The sequence below is a fragment of the Silene latifolia genome, chromosome 5 (assembly GCF_048544455.1).
Source record: "Silene latifolia isolate original U9 population chromosome 5, ASM4854445v1, whole genome shotgun sequence".
In the NCBI taxonomy this organism is placed as follows: Eukaryota; Viridiplantae; Streptophyta; class Magnoliopsida; order Caryophyllales; family Caryophyllaceae; genus Silene; species Silene latifolia.
Genome location: NC_133530.1, coordinates 85,451,034 through 85,463,135, shown reverse-complemented (window position 1 = coordinate 85,463,135; position 12,102 = coordinate 85,451,034). Strand labels below are relative to the sequence as shown.

At 43.2% G+C, this 12,102-nt stretch overlaps 1 non-coding gene across 1 annotated transcript; it reads left to right on the top strand.

The window, feature by feature from the left end:
- Window positions 1-5,258: 5,258 nt before the first annotated feature.
- LOC141658163 (small nucleolar RNA R71) lies at window positions 5,259-5,365 on the top strand. The gene has a single exon (XR_012549065.1). It is a non-coding gene; the product is annotated as a small nucleolar RNA R71 (small nucleolar RNA).
- The last annotated feature ends 6,737 nt before the right edge of the window (window positions 5,366-12,102 follow it).

Genomic DNA, 12,102 nt, shown 5'->3' with positions numbered 1-12,102 from the left:
GACCACTTTACTCGATCGATCGACCGGTTGTCATTTAATCTTCGGAGTCGTGTATTGGTCGATCGACTTATTGACCCAGTTGATCGACTAATATCCCTGCACAGTAGCTTCTGGTTTCTCCGCTTCAGTCGATCGACTGAACCACCTAGTCGATCGACTGCTAGAGCTGGCAATTAGACTTTAATTCGTCAAAATTCATTTGTGCCATCATAGTTTCCCGTCTTTCTCTCACAAACATTCAAGTAAGCCACTGCGCACTTTGCATAAAATAAATTCTGAAAAAAAAATTATCAAAGGCGCCCATATTCCCAAACCAAGAAATTGCAAATAAAAAGGAGTTAAAGAAAACAAAAGCACTCAAAATTGCAAATTAAATGAAATAACAAAAAGAAAATCCTAAATTACAATTAATTACAACCTGGGTTGCCTCCCAGTTAGCGCTGGTTTAAGAGGTCCCGCACGACCTTTTTACCTCACTTTGCATCATCCGATAACGGGTCGAAGTACAATACCTCGACTTTCCCAACATATGCATCTGATCCATGATAGTGCTTCACATATTGGCCATTAACCTTGAACCTTTCTCCAGCAGAGGTCTCCAATTCAACTGATCCGAACTTTGTGACTGCTGTGACCGTATAAGGGCCAGTCCACCTGGATTTCAGCTTACCAGGAAATAAACGGATACGGTCGTTAAAAAGAAGTACCTTATCGCCAATATGGAACTCGCGCTTGATGATTCTCTTGTCGTGCCAGCGCTTTGTTTTCTCCTTGTAGATCCTTGCATTGTCATAGGCTAGCAGCCTAAATTCCTCTAGCTCATTCAGCTGTGTCATGCGTTTCTCACGAGAGAGGTTAGGATCCATATTCAAATCACAAATAGCCCACCAAGACTTACGCTCTAACTCAACAGGTAAATGACATGTCTTACCATAAATCAATCGGTATGGTGACATCCCGATTGGCGTCTTAAACGCAGTTCTATAAGCCCATAAGACATCATCTAACTTGAGACTCCAATCTGTCCGTGATTTAGAAACAACTTTAGCCAAGACTTCTTTTAATTCTCTGTTAGAAACCTCAACCTGACCACTAGTTTGGGGATGATACCCCAAACCTCTACGATGTTGGACACCGAATTTAGTCAATAAAACACTAAGTTGTTTCTCCTTAAAATGCATTCCCCCATCGCTAATGACAACCCGAGGGACACCAAAACGAGGGAAAATAATCTTTTTAAACAGTTTAATCACGGCCTTTGCATCTCAATGGGGAGTAGCAATAGCTTCCACCCATTTGGATACATAATCTACAGCCACGAGGATATATTTATTACCTTGACTGCTCGGAAAGGGTCCTTGATAGTCAATGCCCCAGACATCGAAAATCTCAACCTTAAGAATGCCTACCTGTGGCATCTCATGTCTCTTGGAAATATTCCCCGATCTTTGACAAGCATCGCACTCAGCAACAAAATTGCGACAATCTGCATGCAAAGTTGGCCAATAGAAACCAGATTGGAGTACCTTAGCTACGCCCTGGGGACGGACCGTGATGACCACCATAAGCAGAAGAGTGGCAAGCCTCTAGGATATCCTTCACCTCCCATTGAGGTACGCATCTCCGGATGAGACCGTCTGCGCATTCTTTGAAAACATAAGGATCATCCCAAAAATATTGTCTAGCATCATAAGCAAACCGCTTCTTTCGCGCCATGAAAGCTCGGGTGGTATCCTACCTGTCACAGCAAAGTTAGCAAAATCAGCAAACCACGGAGGTGGATAAGACCCTGAAGTAGTAATAGCTAACAGACTCTCGTCAGGAAAAGAATCATTAATGGGTAACGAATCTTCCCTTTCTGTCAGCTGCAAACGAGATAGGTGGTCAGCCACCACATTCTCAACTCCTTTCTTGTCTTTGATCTCCAAATCAAACTCCTGCAAAAGGAGTATCCACCTCAAAAGCCTCGGCTTCGCATCTTTCTTAATAAAGAGAGTCTTCAACGCTGCATGGTCAGTATAAACAATAACCTTAGAACCCAATAAATAAGACCGAAATTTGTCTAAGGCAAAAACTACAGCTAAAAACTCCTTCTCAGTGGTAAAATAATTAATTTGAGCCTCATCCAGAGTTCGGCTCGCATAATATATGGCATTCAAAGCTTTGTTCTTCCGCTGTCCCAAAACTGCACCGACCGCATAATCGCTGACATCACACATGATCTCAAATGGGAGGTCCCAATCAGGCGGCTGAATGATTGGCGCAGAAACTAGGGCCTCCTTTAACCTGTTAAAAGCGGTAAGGCACTCATCAGTAAATTCAAAGACAGCATCCTTAAGGAGCAAATGTGTAAGTGGTTTAGCAATTTTTGAAAAATCCTTAATGAACCGCCTGTAAAAACCAGCGTGACCAAGGAAACTCCTCACTCCTTTAACATTCACGGGAGGAGGTAATTGCTCAATCACCTTCACCTTTGCCTTATCAACATGTATACCTTTATCAGAAATCAGATGCCCTAACACAACTCCCTCATTGACCATAAACTGACACTTTTCCCAGTTTAAAACAAGATTAACATCTATACAACGCTGCATGACTTTATCAAGGTTAGCTAAACAACGATCAAAGTCACTACCATAAACTGAGAAATCATCCATGAATACTTCCATAATATTCTCTATATAATCAGAAAAAATCCCCATCATGCACCTCTGAAAGGTAGCAGGGGCGTTACACAATCCGAAAGGCATTCTACGATATGCAAAAACACCCTGTGGACAGGTAAAAGTGGTCTTACTCTGATCGTCCGGATGAATAGGGATCTGAAAGAACCCTGAATATCCGTCTAGAAAACAAAAAAATTTGTTAGAAGCAAGTCTTTCAGTCATTTGGTCAACAAAAGGGAGGGGGAAGTGGTCTTTCTTGGTGGCGGCATTTAACTGTTTATAATCAATGCACTTCCGTCACCCTGTCACTACTCGAGTTGGTATTAATTCATTTTCTCATTTTTAACCACGGTAGTCCCTCCTTTCTTTGGGACTACCTGAACTGGGTTAACCCACTTGGAGTTGCCAACTGTATAGATAATACCTGCATCGAGTAGTTTCATCACCTCGCCCATAACAACTTCCTCGCATCTTTGGGTTCAACTTGCGTTGACCCCGTCTCGTAAGGCTTGTGGCCTTCTTCCAACTCTATCCTGTGCATACAAACATCGTGGTGATGCCCTTAATGTCGTCCAAAGAATAACCCAAAGCTTTCTGTTTTCTTAAGCACACACATCAAAGCATACATTTGGTCATCATTAAGCTTAGAGCTAACAATGGTCGGGTATCGCTCCGTATCATCTAGAAAAACATACTTAAGATTAGGAGGAAGTGGCTTACGCTCCGGCACCTTTACCTCTACAAAGATAGACAGAATCGGCTTCAATGGTGTAGCAAGTGTTGACCAAGTTCTCGTTGGCCAAGCTCAAAAGCATCTCATCTTCTTCCTCATTGAGCTCGTAGCTCTCCATTGAGGCTACCAAAGCATTTGGCTCCTCAAAGCATTCTCCATCAGATTACTCGCGCACTCATCTAAACGGGTTAGATCAGCTAGGGGATCCTTGGCTAAGGATTCCCTCCAATTACAAGTAACAACCCTGTCAACAATATCAATGGAATAACACGTATCCTCATCAGCAGGTTCAGTCGCCTTGTGAGGAAGACTGAACTCAATGGTGTCATCTCCTACCTCTAAGGTGATGGTTCCGCGTTTGACATCTATTGCCCCATTTCAACTGTATGTAAGAACGGTCCGCCTAAAATAATAGGTATCCGATTGTCCCTCCGCAATGTCCAAAACAACGAAATCGACAGGAATAAAAAACTTACCCACTCGAACGGGTACATCCTCTAGAACACCTATAGGTCTCTGAGTCGATCTATTTGTCGTTTGAACGGTGATATCGGTCACCTTAAGTCTACCAATGTTTAACCTTTCGCAAACAGAATATGGCATGACACTGACACTGGCCCCTAAGTCACAAAGGGCCTTTCCAATTACGTGGTTACCTATAGTGCAAGGAATCGAAAAACTACCCGGGTCCTTTAATTTAGGTGGCACATTAATTTGCGAAAGAGCATTACACTCTTCCACAAAAGCAACATTACCATCATCACGAAAATTTCTCTTACGATTTAAAATATCTTTCATAAATTTAGCGTAAGAGGGTACCTGGGTAATTAGATCAGTGAAAGGAACCGTTACCTCGAGATTCTGGACCATCTCCAGAAACTTACCAAACTTACGCTCCAGCTTAGTAGCCTTCAAACGCTCCGGATACGGGACTGCAACACTGGCCGTAGGATCAGTAACCTTCGGCTTCCGTAAGTTTAAAACCCCCGTCAAATCATCAATGAGTGAAGAATCATGCAAACTAGTTGACGGATTTGCATCCTGCTCTGGAGTTCCAGTCGATCGACTGATATGATTGGTCGATCGACCAACTTGGCTGGGCGTGAACAGTTCTGCTCGTAATTGATTTTCAGTGGATGATCATCGATCGATCGACAATGTTGGTCGATCGATCGATTGTCTTTGGTGTGAATAGTTTCTGATCAGAAACTATTTTATCTGACACTTCAGTCGATCGACTGACAATGTTGGTCGATCGACAAGAAGTACTGGCAATTGAGCTCGTTTTTGCACCAGAATTTAAACGAGCTTCTTCATCATTTCCCGAGTCTTCCTTTGGCTTATCGGGACTTTCATAAGAGAGGCCACTTCTGAGATTAATTGCATTAATCGTTTCAATCGGCCCTTCACATTTGCTTGAAGAATTAGCAACTTGCTTAGCCTCTATATTCTCCAATTGCTTCACAAAATTCTTTGAGGACTCAATCCCGGCTGCTTCCATATTCGCCACTTGAACCAAAAGGAGTTGGACCATTTCTCTCAACTTCTCGGTCTCATCTGAGTTTTGAACAGGTATTTCAACTTTCTCCTTGGAAGCTTCAGAAATCTCGAGCTTCTCGAGACGGGCAGAAATAGAAGTTATAAGTGTCACAACGGCACTCATTTCATCACTTTGCTTTCGTGACTTCCCACGTGAACTTCCAAACTCAGCTCTATGGACTGCCATCTCCTCAATAGTGTTCCAACCTTTACTTTGACCGGTATTGTTTTGGAACCTTCCATTAGCAGTTGCATCCAGGATGACCTTGTAATCATCATATAGAGCATTATAAAATAGGTTGCAAAGATACCATTGCTGGAAACCATGGTGAGGGACAGCTCGGACCAAACTTTTGAAACGTCCCCATGCTTCACAAAAACCTTCATCAGCTCCTTGCTGGAAACTTGTGATTTTACTTCTCAAGGCGTCAGTCTTTGAAAGTGGGAAGTACTTCTTGTAGAAGGCTAATGCTAGAGATGTCCGTCCGTGACTCCGATTTGCTACCCTATCGGGGTAGCGGTACCAATCTCATGCTGAATCTTTCAAGGAGTATAAGAACATCAACCCCTTTACTTCATCCTGAGTCACCCCAGCTGGTATAGGTATAGAACAGCAGTAGTCTGTGAAAATCTTCATATGCTTCAGGGGGTCCTCATCTGGTAGACCAGCAAACTGATTTCGCTCCACCAAGTCGATATAAGAGGAACGAAACTCAAAGTTACCCGTAGTAGGGGTAGGTAACTGGTGCCCCTTTGGAAGATGGTGTTCCTTTGGCTGTAGATTATCATATATTGTAGCCATAATTGCCAAAATGAGAGTACTCAAGTCTTCCTCTCAAAAACCTGTCTTCTAACTGTGCAAAAGCAAAACTAGAAGCAAAGGTAAGCAACGGTCTCAAGGAACAAAAGTTCCTTGAGACAAGAAAAATAAACTAAAATAAAGCAAATAGAATTACACCGTCTCCCAACAACGGCGCCAAAATTTGATACCGTCGTTTTGTATCAAAATTAAATTTATAATTCCAAACTAAAACTATAGCTAGTGATAGTAAGGGTCGAACCACAGAGAGACAAGGTTGATTTTGTTTGCTATTTTTCAGTCTATAAAAGTAACAATTAAATGGGGGGTTTTGAGATTGGTTGACTAAATTGACTAAATGCTAAATGAAATTTCTCAACAAGATAAAAAAGGGGATCGGTAAATTCGGTTTACCACGACAATGGTCAGGACAATAAGGTAGCAGAACTCCTAAAATACGGTCTCAGGGGGTTTAAGCAAGCCTTTCGATCTGTGCTCAAATTAACCTTGCGGTCTTAATTCCCCGGAATTTCTCAAAGCTTTCACTCAAGAGAGATTCCAATCTAACGATAATTCAAATTACTAATCTTTCAATCTAGCAAAAAGACATATCAACAGACAACAAAGCCGAAATGGAAGAATTCATGCTAACAAACAATCCTAATTCATGCCATGGTTTACCTCATTCCCAATCAAAACAATTAGCTACGCATGACTAAAACTAAAATAATTGCTAAATTGATAACCAAGAACAAGATTGACATGATTGAATTTAAATAAAAGACAAAGAACAAGAGATGAATTTCTGGAATTAAATTGATGAAACAAGAATTGAAACAACAAGAATTAAAAGAAGAGGGGAATTGCATAAAAACTTACTAACTGAATTCAAGAACAAAGTATCGAAATCGAGGTTTCCGTCACCCAAGCTAGATCTAAAAACTGAGTTGTTTTCAATAATGAATGCATAACCTAAAAATTGCTGCGTTCTACTGATAAAAAGATACTGAAAGTTAATTACAAGTTGGTTTTTTAAAAGTCTAACACGAAGAAATAAGTATCAGCTCGAAAACTGGTCGATCGACCAGTCAGCGTGGTCGATCGACTGGTTAATGCGAAACAAGTGGCGTCGATGAGCTTCAGTGGTCGATCGACTTTCAAAGATAGTCGATCGATTGGTTGTCTTGTGAAACACTTCTTTTCTCCAAAACAGCTCCTCACTCCAATGCACGCATCCCGAGGTGAGTGAGTACGACTCTCCTCCTTAGGGCTTCCTTGAAGTTGCCTCCGGAGGACAATTAGGCTTGATTTAGCTTACTTCCGCTCATTCCTACAATAAATCATAGAAAATGCAAAGTAAACTGTTTCGGGAGAGATAGTAGCCTTAAGCTAACAATTATGCATGGAAATACGTGCCAAAACCGCAGATAAAGTGTATAGAATATGCACGTATCAATAAGCTTCAAGCTCAACAATGATCCAAGATTATAAGCACCCATGTCGTGTTTCTCCATGTTGGAAAACTCGTTGGTCTACTCTTTTAGACGAATCTCTAAAGTATTCATGATGAAGGATTATTTTGAGGACTTTATGTAATAAGATGAGGAAGAGACGGAAGAATTGTGTGAATAAAACCTCTATCGACGTCTTTATTTATACTAAAATCTGTTTCCTAAAATCCGCCAGGACGGAAACACCGGGGAACAGGCGCAGCACCTGCTGCGCCTCTTCAAAAGGACGCAGCTCCTGCTGTGCCTCTTCCTCAGCATTGTTTCTGTGAATTTCCGCGTTGGATCTTTCCTAAATTCCTTAACGAATAATTTCCTATTCGTATGGGTTATTATTTTGGTAAATACGTGAAAATGACCATAGTTCGTGTTTCCTAATTTTGCGGATGCGTATTTCGAGGCAATATCAGCATTTTCGTTATTTTAACACACTTATATATTTCTTTCTATTTTTTTTCTTTTCCTTTTTAGGAAATCAAACTTATGTGCTTCTTTTTATTTCTTTTTTCGGGAATCATTTCGCTCCTGTCCCACGTTACATTCCTAACTTATAGATTTCTATTTTTTTCATTTTTTTGGGGGTAACCCTCCCTACCGTCCGGTCATTTCCGGCAATTTTTTTAAAATTTTTTGCATTTTTTGCACTTTTGAGTCAGTCGTTTTGCGCTAATTTAGGCCATACATCATCAAATGTATGTTTTACGTGAACTTCTATGTAAATTTCGGCAGCATGGCCGCGTAAACCGTCATCTACCAAACCTGTTCAAAGCTAACCTGCAGGTACAAGCAACACAACCAAGAAAGAAAGGCACTCGGGGCCATCATATACAACCAAAAAAGGGATATGTACAACAAACTGGGGGCTCGAGCCCCAAGCAAAATCCAAATGTCCAAAATGTAGGTCCTAAAATGTACAAATATACAAATATACAGCCAACAACAAACAAAACAAAACTACTGTCGACCGCCGCCTAACTCCGCAACTCTCGCCTCGAGAGCAGCAACCTCGGCGTTGCGAACCTCGAGCTCCCTCAGCAGACGAGTTGTCTCCTCCCGAGACTGGGCAAGCTCTCGCTCCAGCTCACGCTCTCTCTGCAAGCAACAAAATTGGCTCATGTCAATCATTTCAAACAATTCAAAAATGAAGAAAGGTTCATACCTGACGACCTCGACCGCCGACAAGTGCCTCGACGGCAGTAGCTCGCAGCCGGTTGGCCACCCACCATAACGCCACAAACCGAGACGGCGTAACCTGCATTTTCAAAAAGAAGTTCTCATTAATTGGATAAGTTCAATCAAATGTGTTCTTACACAAAAGATCATAAAAATTAGAGGCTCACCCTCCGAATCAGATGCTGCCACTCATCCAGGCCAGCATCCGTCACAGCCACGTCAAAGTCACGCAGCTTGGAGATCGTCGTCCTCCCGGTCGAGTCAATGTACTCGAGGGTCTCGGGGTACTCTGGGGGCTCGATGCCCGCCGCCTCGACCTCCTGCTAAGCCAAATGATTCTCATTAATCGGTGATCTTTCATCGTATTCTCAAAAATCAAAAATAAAGAAGGATAAAGCACTTACCACAACCGGCTAGTACGCCAACCTCCCGTAAAGGAACGCCGAGTAGTCCTCGCCAGGAAGAAGGAGGGCGTCACCACCAACGCCAGCCAAGTCAGCCTCCCTCTCAGCTTCAGAAGGCTCCCTGAACATCGTCATAGGAGGATCAATGGGAATCGTCAAGACATCCCGAGAGCACTGACGAGCCAAGCGCTCGCCCAAGTACCACACAGGACCCATCGACGTCCTCAGCAGCAACCGGCTCGAGCTGCTAGGTCGAAGGACCTCAGCCACAAAAGGAGGAGCGCCAGCATAATCCGCCCAAGGCCTGGGCACCCACTGGGAAAAGACAAGCAAGAAATCATTCTTATGATCGGTTAAAAAGTAATAAAGAAGCAAAACGAATATAAGTGAGATGCTCACGCTATCCAGCTGAAGAGCGTTCACGTCCCGCCGATAGACACCGTGAGAGGAACGCTTGCTACTCGTGCGACACATCACCCAATCCCTCAACACGGGATAGGCCTTCTCCAGCGGCTCCGTCCTCTTGGGCGAGAGGCTCGGAAATTAGGAGTACACCCACGCTTGTGAAGCAAGATAGTCAATAATGATCTTTCGTAATTCGATAAGAAAAAGAAGTGATTGTTAGTCCAAATGAAGGTTCATACCTCCAACAGTAGTCCAGGGCCGACAACACCAGGAGAAGTCCCCTTCTCCATCAACTCCGGATGAACAATGGCCCTCATGAAGCGGATGAGGACCGCAAAACCAGCAGTGACCCAGTCCCAACGTCCTAGGGAGCTCGGGTCAGAAAGAAAGGGAAGAAGCTTCGTCGACAGCATCTTGCCCTTGTCTCCGAGGTAAATCGAAGACAGAAACCACCAAAGCCACAAGCGGGCCCTCTGCTGAGCTGTACAGGGAGGAGGAGCCGTCTCTCTCCCGTCAATCACCACCAGCGCCGAGGTCTTCCCCGCAAAGTAGTCTCGGACATAAGAACTAGGTACCAAACCAGGCATCAGAATGACCTTCGGCGCCAAGTTCACCGTCGATCAACTGCTAGCCCCGGCCGAGTCCACCCTCATGGCAGTCTCCGGCCACTCCACCACCTCAGTCCCACACGGCAGCCCAGAGATCATGCCGTAGTCCTCCAACGTGACTCCCACCTCACCAAAAGGCATGTGAAAAGTGGAAGTCGTATCCCAGAATCGGTCCAATAAAGCGCGGACCAGGCTAAGGTTAGCCCACAACTTCCTCTTCGCGATATCCCTCCAAGCCTGCACCAGGGCGCCGAACGCTCCCTGCTCGATCATGGCTCGCTCCTCCGCCGACAGCCTCTCGTAGCACCCCATAGCCGTCGTGTAGCCCGAGAATGATCTGATGTTCCCAGCCTCCTATTGTGATTTGAAACAAAAGCTATCTTTAGTTTGTATGAAATTGGAAAAGATATGAGCAAATGAAATGAAAGAAGATGAGTGATGGGTAATGAATCCAAAATTACCAAGCTCTTCACCGTCCTATAGGACAGGTGACCCTCCGCAACCCAAAGCAAGTGCCTGCTGTACCAGGTCTCAGCCCACGCATGTGCTCCCCTCAGCTGGCGACCTCCTCGCCCAACGTTGGCCCGTCTCGGGGCCTCCTCCTCCTCAGCGACCTCCTGCTCGAGGATCTCGTCCTCAACAACCTCACCGGCTGCCCTAGCCGTAACAAAAGCCTCCTTGTAGATACCTCATTTCTGCACCTCTCGCAAACCACCCGGTGATGATTGGGCCGCATGTTTGCTACGCGGAACGATTTGTGACAGTTCATAAGTTTATCGTCAAGTGATTGGTCAAATACTAATGTCTACCTCTTTGTTGTCATCTACGCGTCGATACGGTTGTTTTGACAGTAATTAGAGTACATTTGGAGTCCGGGCCTAAAACCGTCTCCATTTTCTGATAACCGTTAAATCCCGAGTCAGACTGTTCTGGAATGTTCCGGATATTTCTATTCCATATTTTATAATTATTTCACAATCTTTATTATTTGGTAAACAATTTCTCGTAATATTCATACAAAAAATTAAGGAAAACCAAATTATTTCGTCCTTCCATAACTTAAACATGGAAATCTTTCTTCCGCAGGAGGAAACCACTTGGGAACAGATGCAGCAGGTGCTGCGCCTCTTCCAAGAGACGCTGTTACTGCTGCGCCTCTTCCCAGGTCCTTTTCTGCGTATTTTCTTGTATCTTTTTCATATCTTTCCGAGATTCACTTCCAAAGTCTTTCCAAAACCCTAATTCCTTCACGTGATTAGTATAAATAGGAGCCTTCGCTCCTCATATTTCTCACGCGAGTGTCCGCCCTTCTCTTCTCCCTTTGCATTCTAGACCTTTGTTCTTACTTTTTGGCGTCTACGTGCTTGAACATTCGACCACGTAAGCTCGGATCCTTCTGAGTATCAGCCTCGTTTGCATGACCGACCAATTTGACCAACTCCACATCAATCAACTTAATTAATCTAATCGTTTTCCTCTCACAGGGCACTTTCGTCTATATTCGAGTCAAGCATCACTAATCGATAACTTAGTTCTTCTCGTTTCGTCAAACATGTAAGTCTGAGGGTGTAAATCTCTCTTTTATTTATTGTTGATTTACTTTTTTTATCATCATTAATGTAAGGTTTATGTCGAAAACACCTTGTTAAAACCGATTTCTAAAACCGTGTTCAAAACCTCTTTTTACGGATTTCCAGAAGACAAACCGTCGAGAAAGGACGCAGCAAATGCTGCGCCTCTTCGAAGGAGCGTAGTTCCTGCTGCGCCTCTTCGTGAGGCTGCCGCAGTTCCTGCTTCCTTTCTTCTTCCTTCGTCCTCTGTAATTCGTTTGTCTTTGTTCGTTTTCGTTTGTTTTCTTTAATTCTTCGATACAATAGCCTAATAATTTCATGTATATTTTTTATCATTCATTCATATGTATAATTCATCACTTAAATCCGATTTAAATCCCTTATAATCTTATATTCGCGGGTTTTTGTCACTAAATTCAATCCGGGTTGTAGGAATTCGATTTGTTCATATCGGGTTTCTGGAATTCGATCTTTGATATATTTTCATCTGTATTTTGTCGTATTCATCATTAATTCGTTATGTCTAACCTATTTTGTTCACCCATGTCACTAATCGATCGTTAATTCATGTAAATAATCCGTTTGCATTCGGCTTACCCATGTTTTATTGCTTTTATGACCGTCAATCACATGTAAATAACCTATTAATCACTTTCATCCGAGTAAATATGTTAATCAATCCTTAAAATCACCAAT